We start from the raw sequence: 10,312 nt of genomic DNA, 5'->3' as shown, positions 1-10,312 counted from the left end.
CATATGAGCCAGGACCAACCCACACCTGGCTTGGCCTCTCTCTAGAGTCTCTAGCTCAGCCAGTCAGGCTTTACCAAGAAGGAGCGTTTGTGACAGGAGCACCAGAGTCACGGGCTCCGAGGTTACTATTTTTTAACATCTATTAAATGCCACGACATGCTGAGTCCATGGGGGGAAGCAGGACTGGGTAGCTTTGGTGGGCTGGCACGGCAGGAGATAAACAGATGCATGTCATTCCAGAGCTCTGAGGGAAGACGCCCCTCGGAGCCAGGGCTCTGCTTTTGTGCGTGCTGTCATTTCTACTAGCACTGTTCTCAGAACTTTCCACCCGGCACTTGGCAATGGAATAAATCAGAGCCTGAAGACTTCTTGGCTACAGTAATACTCTGCCAGGAGCATCAGCACGGCCAGGCACTCCCTGGTGACATGGTTGGCTCCTTCCATCTGAGCACACAGTAATAAAAGGACAGCTGGATGCAGGAGCATGGCTGTGGGTTCTTTCCAGTCACTAACTGCGACTAGCCTCTCTCCTGTCCCCCACCCCCCAGTGTGAAGTCAGTAAAGGTTTTACACTGGCCAGAAGGAAAAGTCAATAGTGTTGGAAGGACCCAGGGAGGTATTGTAGAGTGGATGGTAGATAGAACAAGAGAGTGGAGGAGACAGAGACTGAGCCGGAGAGGTAATGTTCCTTTGCAGCTTCTCCTCACCCATGTCTCCTCATGCCCTGTCACAGCGCATGCTCACACTGCCCACCCCTAGGCCAGGTACAATGTGGAGCTGCAGGGGTGTGAAGCTGCGCACCCTGAGAATATGGAAGGAGCCGGTATCAAGCTCCACTTCCGCTTTCCCTCTGGGCTTTAGGTTCCTCATCTGGAAAGTAGAAAGTCTGGGCTTAGTAGGTATTCAAGAGGTTCCACAAACTCTCCAGAATAACTGTGTAAGCAGTCTAGCCATGTGTCTGCCTAAATGCAGTTATGCGATGCTTCCTGCGCCTACGGCATGCAACGAGACACCCCACATGCAACACAACACACACTGCCTGCCATGAAACTAGACACCCCGATCTCAACACAGCACCCTTTGGACCAGTGCGGTGCCCCTTCATGCAAAGCAGTATCTCTCAAACACATTGCAATGGCCACTGACTTTTAGGGGGATGACCACTGGTGACGAGGCCAGCTTCCTTCTAAGGTAATGATCGGTAGAGACAACAGGGCTGTCCGTGATTCTCGCCTGTACAAGGCTCATACCCGTTCCATCCTAGCCCTGTTATGTTGCCCGGGTTTGGCACTGAAAATACCCCTCCCCTCCTCTCTGCTCACCCAGGGCACATTCCTGCTCACCTTTCAAATGACTCATAGCAGTTAGGGACAGGGTGCCCCAGAGCAAGCTGGCAAGTCAGTGCCCATCCACCCCTTCCTTCCCCAGGTGCCACCACTAGGAGCTCTCTGTCAGCTGTTCCCAAGCTCAGGGGCTCCTTGAGTTACAAAAGCCAGAGGACATGGAAATTGAAACAGGAGAAGCCGCTGGTGGGGGCCAGAGACTCCCGGGGATGGGGGCAGCTATAGAAAGCCAGCCCTGCCAGAATGGCCACATTATTTATTGGTTCTCTTGGGGGAGGCATATACGGTTATAAAAAGAATCTCTTCAAATCAAACGCTGCTCAATCAGCTTATTTGTGGCTCTCTAAAGTACAACTCCCCACCCCCGCCCCCACGACCACCATCACCCATGTTTAATCAAAGGCCACAGCCGGGGTGGGAAGTACCTAACAACAGATTGTCAGCCATTGTTTCCTACTGGGTTCACAAGACCGGGAGTTTAGCAGGGAGGGAAGGACTCCACAGAAGAGAAGTGCCTTTCTGGGCCCACCCAGCTAACCCAGGCCCCACAAGCTGCTACTCTGCCGTCCTTAACCAATGCAGTGTTAGAGGCCTGGTGGTGTTCAAAGGCTCAAGGCATTTCTAACCATTCTGCAAACCACCACCTGGCTGTAGGGGACAAGGAGGGCTAGCCAATTGGAAACGCTGTCATGTGGCCCTGCTGTTGAGGGCTAGCCAATTGAAAACGCTGTCGTGTGCCCCCCCAACCCCCACCCCTGTTGAGTGCTGGGATGCAAAGGCCAGAGCAGTGGCTGGGCAGCGAATGGGTTTCACCCGGCTGGATCAGGTGGCTGCTTTCCTGGAAACTGGCCTTCTTAGTTGCTAGGCTGATAAGGCAGGGAAATTGCTACCCTTGGCGCACATGGGAAAACATGTTGACGCTGAAGAAGAGCTGGGATCTTGTTAACTATTGAGACAAAGCAGAGCCCTCCCCCCCACCCACCCCCACCCCACCCCCACTACTCCACCCCAGAATAACTCAGATCCCCAAGGCAGGTGTGCATTGAGAGAGCCAATGAATCCATGTTCCGGAGACAGAGAGAGAGATGGCAACAGGATGCAATTTTGGGACATCCTATCTTCCCCATGTACCTCAGATTTTAGCTTCCACCCTGGATAACTATGGACTCTGTAACACACATGTGCTAACCACTCCTGCCGGTAGACCCCAAAGCAGCTGTGTCAGGAGGCTGCTGGTACAGGAAGCTGCCTCCTGGGGTCAGATCTATATACTAGCAGGTGTGGCTGGGAAGGCGCTGGCCCTGGAGCCTCACTGTTTATAACTGTGACGGGGGCGAGGCATGCGGACTTCAAAGGGTTTAGTGGTCAGGAAATGAAGCCTTTTGGCCGAGCTCCAGGGACAAGTAACTTACACTGATTTCTGTCCGCACCACCGTGGTGTAACAAGGCACCTTTATGTTGTAACCCACAGCACTTGCACCTTGCCTGCAAAGTACCCTCTCCTGGACTGTTCAAACACCCCCTTCCCCACCTCACCTCCCAAAACACACACACACACAGTCTGCCATCCATCAGGCGGCCACCAGCCCTTACATAACCTGCCACTTGAATTTTTCCCAACATTCCCTGCAAGTACATGTCAGCTTTTAGGAAGAGGTGAATGGAGAATTACAAAAAGAAGCCCCTAAGCCCCCTAAAATGCTCCCTTTCACAGACCCATCTCATAGCTGCTCTGGGGTAGGGGGTCGTCAGGATGCACTGTGTGGCCAGCCTTATCCACTTGGACATCTTATTTCTGTTCCCAAAGTGAAGGAAAAGGCAATGGGTCCCAAACTCTGCTACCCACAGATCCTTCATGGAGAATAGATTAGATTCCAGAAGGGAAAGGGAATGATGGAGAGAGAAGAGGAAAGGAGAAAGGAAGAGAAGAGAGGTCTGCAGCCAGCAGGCCATTGAGACATCAATATGGAAGTAGAGAGGAAGACCACACATGAGGCTTTCTACTGTTGGTGTACAGATGATCCTGCTAGGCTCTGCCCAACCGCTACCTAGCAACAGCTTGCCTAGCTGCTGGACTACCCCAATTCTGTCTGTCTGTCTGTCTGTCTGACTGTCTGTCTGTCTGTCTATGTATCTATGTATCTATCTATTTGCCTATCTGTCTGTCTATGTATCTATGTATCTATCTATTTGCCTATCTATCTGTCTATCTATCTATCTATCTATCTAATCTATGATTCTTCCCACCAACTTAAAAAAAAAATACAACACTCACCAGGAGGGATAACTTGGAAATGAGCACAAATTGCATTGTGGGTAATTCTGCAATATGGATAAGTCTGTATTGTTGTGCAATGTGAGTGAGTCTACCCTAGAAAAAGAGACTGAAAGGAAAGGCTGGGAAATTGAAAAAGGAAAAACAAACAAACCAGAGCTGGGTGTGGTGGCACACACTTGCAGCCCATCATTGGGAAGGCCGAGGCAGGAGGATTTCAAGTTCAAGGCCAACTTAGGTTATATGCCAAGATCCTCTCTCAAGTACTACTACTATTACTACCACCACCAATCATCATCATCATCATCATCATCATCATCATCCAGTAACAAAAACTGACAAGTTAAAAGTAATGCTGCATATGATAAGTTTGAAATGGGGGGTTTAGAGAGAGAGAAAAAAATCAAATGCATATTAAATATACACTATCAAATGTGCGCACACACACATAAACACACACTTACATATGTATCTAATATACATACTTTTAGTTACAGAAATCCTTTTTATGCCAGCAAGCTAGAAAACAATAAAACAGTTGGAAAATATAAAGTATTTTAATGAAAGAAAAGTATCATCCAAGCATTGCATTTCTAGAACTGAGTAGCGGCCTCAAAACATTTCAAGGAAAAAAAAAAATGGTTCAAGGGTTGGGGAGAGTTAGAGAAATGACACAGTGGTTAAGGGCACTTGCTGCTCTTTCAGGCTTTGTTCCCAGTACCCACATGGCAGCTCACAGCCACCTATAACTCCAATTCCAGGGGATCTGACGCCTACCTCTGGCCTCCACAGGCCCCAGGCACTCACAGGGTGCACATACATACATGCAGACAAAACACTCATAAGTATATGGCAAAATAATCTTTAAAAAACCAGAAGACAATATTAATCCATCCATTTTATAGCAACCAAGCTCAAATTATTCCACTGTTTTAGTTTGAAAGACACTAGAGAGGCCGGGGTTGCGGCTCAGTGGCAGTGTGCATGCTTAGCATGTGTGAGACCTCTCAGCACCAAAGAGAAAGTACACTGAAAGCAAAATTATAAACTTTTCCATTTGTGAGACTGGACAGCTGTTCTGGTAGCCACATGCGAGGAGTTGTCACCGTGAACAGCTGTGTGCTTCGGGGAGCCTAGGTTCAAATCTTGCCTAAGCATTTCTTGATGTATGGCTCCAGACATATGTACTCTGTGCCCCATCTGCAAAAAGAAGACGATAAAAGCGTCGGTTTGGAGGTAGGTGCGACAATTCACCAGCAAACCATGGAAAGTTACTAGAACCTCTCCCAGTTTACTGTTAGAGTCTTGACAATGTTAACTGTTTGATAATCACTGAAGATAATTTTATGGCTTTTTATTACCCAGAAGTATTTGGAAGCTGACAAACCAGTTAGAGGCTGGCTTCTGTCACACACGTGAGGGATGATGGGGCAAACACTAGAGCCATGGCATTGAGTCTGGAGGGAGAGGACCAAAAAAGGAGAATAAAAAGGGGGGTGAGAAACCAAATCATCAGACTCTGGAACAGATAAGACAGGAAGGGAAAAATATACTCGAGTGTGATCTAGAACTTTCCACCACATACAATTAAGAACTAGCTGACAAATGAAACTAGGAAAATGATGATAGTCAATGGAAAATGGGAATCGTTGAGTACTTCCTGTGAGCCAGGCAATATCATCATGTGGTAACTCATATAATCCTTATGATAGCCCTGGAAGATAAGGTCATCCCCATTTTACAGATGATAAGACTAAGTCACAGAAAGACTGTAATGTATAAAGACTACACAGTTAATAGGCAGATGCGCTGGACTTTGTGGAACATGGGAGGGGGTGGGGAGCAAGGTCTTACTATGCTGCCCAGGCTGGTTGACATTTACTACATTGTTGTCCTGGTTGGCCTGGACCTCGACAGTTTTTCCTCAACCTCCCAAGTGCTGAGATTAGTGGGTTATACCATCATTCCTGGCTCTTCCTAATCTTGTAGCTCAGGCTACCCAGCTCAGATGACCACACATTTAATCTTCTAAAAGATAATGGCTTTAGGATTCAGGAGACTAACATTGACCTCTGGCCACTGCATGATAACACCAGCATGCAACTGCATGTCCACATACCTGTGGATACACACATAAACACACACACATCACACATGTTAATGGTTCAGTAGTGTATAAGGGTCATCAAATAGATCAAACACAGCAGTCTGAAACTTAGAAGACAGGGAAAGATGACAAAAGAGCTAAAGATTCCAGATCTGTGGGCACGGTGGGATTAGTATCAGGAAAAGGAGAGAACCTTTGAGATGTCCTGGACATGGATGTTCTCAACAAAGCTACAAGGATATCACTGTTGGCCACTTTTCATTGCACATGATGAAGATCTAGATGGCTTTCCGAGGAAGGATTTGATGGCTCAGATTCTGAACTCGTTTGCCATATGTGAGGAATCTGCCATTTCCTGTGGGTCTTGCCCCTTCCCCTGGAGTAGCCAGGTGTCTACTGCCTCATATTCCAGACACAGCAAAGATGTATGGGCCGATACGCTAGACATTGGGTCATAGTACGTAACACAAAAGCAAAGCACAGCATCTGATGGGCTCTACCTGTCTTGGTTTGATTTTTGTTGTCAAGATAAAACCCTGGGCAAAACCGACTTGAAGAGGAAAGAGTTCATGTTAGCTTTCAGGTCATAATAGTCTATCACTGAGAGAGGCCGCGGCAAGAACTTGGAGGCAGGAACTGAAGGAGAGATCACAAAGGACTCTTGTTGCTGGCTTGCCTCATCTAGCTTGCTCAGCTACGTTTCTTATACAATCCAGATTAACTTGCATAGGGATGACACCACCCACAGTGGACTGGATTCCCCTACATCAACTAGCAATCAAGAAAATGCCTCAGAGACTTGCCACAGGCCAGACTGATCTGTTCAATTCTTTAGCTGAGGTTCTCTTTTCCTATGTGACTCTAGATTTATATCAAGTTGATAGCTGGAGCTGATGATGACACTATTTGTGGCAAAGTAATGGTATCCAGTGGGGTTGGAGTAGTCGATGGATTCTGTGCCCCCCTAAACTGAGCTTGAACTTGGATAGACTAATTTTCAGCTTTCTTCTCTAGTCTTTCTTTCTGTTCGGTGAATATTCTTTTGCCAGGGTCATTTCTTTTGTTTAATCTGCTCCCCGTCCAGTCCAATAACCATGCAATTTTTTTCCAATTCTATTTTTTGTTTGCTTGGCTTTTTTTTTTTTTTTTTTTTTTTTTTTTTTTTTTTTTTTTTTTTTTTCCGTTTTTTGAGACAGGGCTTCTCTGTGTAGCCCTGGCTGTCCTGGAACTCACTCTGTAGACCAGGCTGGCCTCGAACTCAGAAATCTACCTGCCTCTGCCTCCCAAGTGCTGGGATTAAAGGCATGTGCCACCACTGTCTGGCTCTCAATTCTATTTTTCTTGCTTTCTTATCTTTCCTGTATAAAAGGGGAAGGAAATATATATTTTCAGCATACAGCAGCCTCTAAGCTGATTACCTGTGGGTACAATGCCTCCATAGGGAGTGCTTTCCCCTGAGCCTGACATTTTTCTAAATATACATAAGAAGGGATGTTTATATACATCCAGAAATATATAACATGAAAGGATGTTTGCATAGAACTGACTCATATCCTCCTGCACCCTTTGATGTTACCTCTAGATGATAAAAAAATTTTATTCCCTGATGTCTGAGGTCTAACAAGCATCTTATTCAACTTTTTTAATTAGCTTCAATCCTAATTCTAGCCCCAACTTGATAAGGTTGATTAAAACAACCATTGTTAGACAGTCTTTACAACCCATTATCCCAGAGTCCAGAGGTGTTCCCGGGTTCCTTACTACAGACATCCTTTGGAAGAGAATACCCAAATCAGCGAATGCTCATGGTTCTCTTATCAGATGGATGCTCTTTGCACCTAACTGACACACATCCTCTGTGTATCTTTTAATACACCTCTTGATGACTTATAGTACCCAACACAAGATAGATGTTGTATAACAAATTAAGCTGCAACGCCCTGGGAACAAGAAGAAAAGTCTGTATACACTTGGTACTGACATGAATTTTAAGAACACTTTTGTCTGGTACTTGATTGAACTTGGGAGGTCAAATCCTTAGAGGTGGGTGTTAGGTCGCAAACCCAGGACAAAAGACTAAAGCACATATTTAGCATATCAAAATGGAGTGGGCCACCAGGTTCTCCCAGCATTCCTAAGTCCCTACCTGTTATAGGGTATGACTGGCATATCTTGCCCGCTACCTTACTTCTACAGCCCAGGGGCTGGTTGCCCTTCCCCCAAGGATATAATCCAACCATTTTTGGTTACTTGGCCTTTCATCTCCCCTTTACCCTCCTGGCCTCTTTAGTCTGGCTCTCCCCTCACTCTCTTCCTCTTCTCTCACACCATCGGCATCAAGAACTAGCTTTACAATCAGGAAATGGCTTTACTGTCGACATCTCTAAATCTACCAATGACGATGAAGTCACTGATAGATGACAGGGACCCAAGCATCTGTTGCCATGGCAATTGCCATACATTCCCAGTCTACCTAGTCCACCTCCCACCTCTACCTGTGAGTAGCTACATCACAGCCTAAATAAAAGGCAGCCCCTCCTGACCTTCACTCCCCCCCCCCTTTGTCTCCGCCATCCCCTTTTGCCACTTTCCTCCACAATAAACCTCTCTCACGTGGAATGGTACTGGTCTGGTGTGGTCTGTCTGGACACAAGCCGCTTTTCTAACACAACACACATGGCTTAGGGGCATGTCACTCTGGACTCTCGGATGTCCCAGCCTCTGGCTATGCTCTTCCTCATATCTACAACAAACCTTCTCCATATCCAGGAGCAGTCATATCGTCTCCTTATATTTCTTTTATTCACTTTTAGTTTTTGCGGCTCTGTGGATGGAAAGCATTCTTCACCACTAGGCTACTCGTGCCCTGTCCCCTTTCTGGGGTTTTAAATTTTGAATGAATAATGGATGGCCACGCGTACTTCTTTGTTGCTCGGTGCCTCTACCAAGAGAGTCTCAGTGTCATTTATGTACTCGGACAAGCTGCAGAGGGGTTCTCCACAAACCACAACTGGAGCCAGGCATGACCTTTTCCCAAGACCATAAGATCAAGCTCACTGTCTGACCCACACCAGGCCTCAAGGTCCTGGCCAAGGGGAACCTGATCAAGGTGACCCGTGGATCCTCTTTTGCGGGTGACATTTATGGCCTCCCAGGCTCACAACCCATAAGTCCTAAGAAACACAGCCTCAGAGCCTTCTGTGAGGTCTCAGGATGTGAGAGGGATGCTTCTTCCAAAACCCAAAGTGCACAGAACAGGGGGACTTCTCCAAAGAGGGCCCTGGTTTTTCTTACAGAGGGCAGAAATCACTCTGCTTCTAGGCTGATGTGTCTTTCACAGAAGAGATGAACAAATATAAAATAAAATGCCATTGTCCCAGGCTTGGCCTAGCAAAGGCCCTAAGGCTATTTTTTCTTTTTCATGGGATTGCATGCGAATGAAAAGCAGCATTGACTGTTGCCCCAGCTGCTCACTCTAGAAGAAGTTGAAATTAGACAGTTTTTAAAGACGTTTGTCTTGTCTACGTGGGATGAGAGCCAGACTGTTTGAGAAGAGCCAAACTGGAAGGCAGGAGGCTCCGACAGGTCCCAGCAGTGAGTTTCACATCCACTCCACACACTTACTAAGCTTTTTCTCTGCACAATATCCGAGCTACTGTAGTTCCCCAGGATGGATGGTGAAATAGACCCTCCCTCCCTCCCCCTCCCCCTCCCCCTTCTCTCCTCTCCCCCTCAAGCCTCCACTGGAACAGGTGATGGAGTAGTCAGCCATTTTTAAAAGGTGATAGCATGGAAAAATCAAGTCATCCGAGGAAGGCTCAAGGCTGGAAGCCCTTCTTGTTTTCCTGGAATAGTTGCACCAGGGCTAGAGATGGCACTGTAACTGAGCAGAAAGAAAACCACTGCTAAGTGCTGCCCTGCCCAGCCATTGCATGGTAGGTTTTTGTTCTTAGTTTTAGTTTAGTTTTTGCAGCTCTGTGGGTGGAAAGCATTTTTTACCACTAGACTACTCGTCCTCTGGCTCCTTTTTGGAGGTTTAAATTTTGAGAGAAGCGCTCACTATGTTGCCTCAGCTGGCTCTGATTTCACTCTGTAGCCCAGGATGGCCCGGAACTTTCACTCCTTCCTCAGCTTCTCAAATAGCTGGGTCTACAGGCCTAAGCCACCAGGAGGCCCAACTCACTGTCTTCCAGGTCTTCCTGCCAGCTAACCAACGGGGGGGGGAGGGGGCTGTGGGGGGTGACAATAAGAATCTCCCTCTCGAAATAAGGCCCACTACTACAAGCATGGCAAATCACTGAGGCTGAAGCCAGATTATGTGACCTCTGCCTTCCGCGGGGGGGCTCATTCTGGACATCCTGTAAGCAGCCTGAAAGTGCTATGAAGCAGGTAGGAACTCTGAGGAACCAGGGAGGGAACCTGGAGGAGGACTGCATAGGGAGGCAACACCAAAGGTAGGAATGGGCGGGGCCACAGACCTGGAAATGAAGATGATCAATAGTAATGCATCACGAGGCGCAAAGTTAGCTGGAAGGGAAGATCGCAAAAGCCTCACCAAAAAGAAATAAGTGCTTGAGGGGATGAATC

This window comes from Arvicanthis niloticus, chromosome 8 (assembly GCF_011762505.2).
Source record: "Arvicanthis niloticus isolate mArvNil1 chromosome 8, mArvNil1.pat.X, whole genome shotgun sequence".
Taxonomy (NCBI): Eukaryota; Metazoa; Chordata; class Mammalia; order Rodentia; family Muridae; genus Arvicanthis; species Arvicanthis niloticus.
This window is presented reverse-complemented; position numbering follows the sequence as displayed.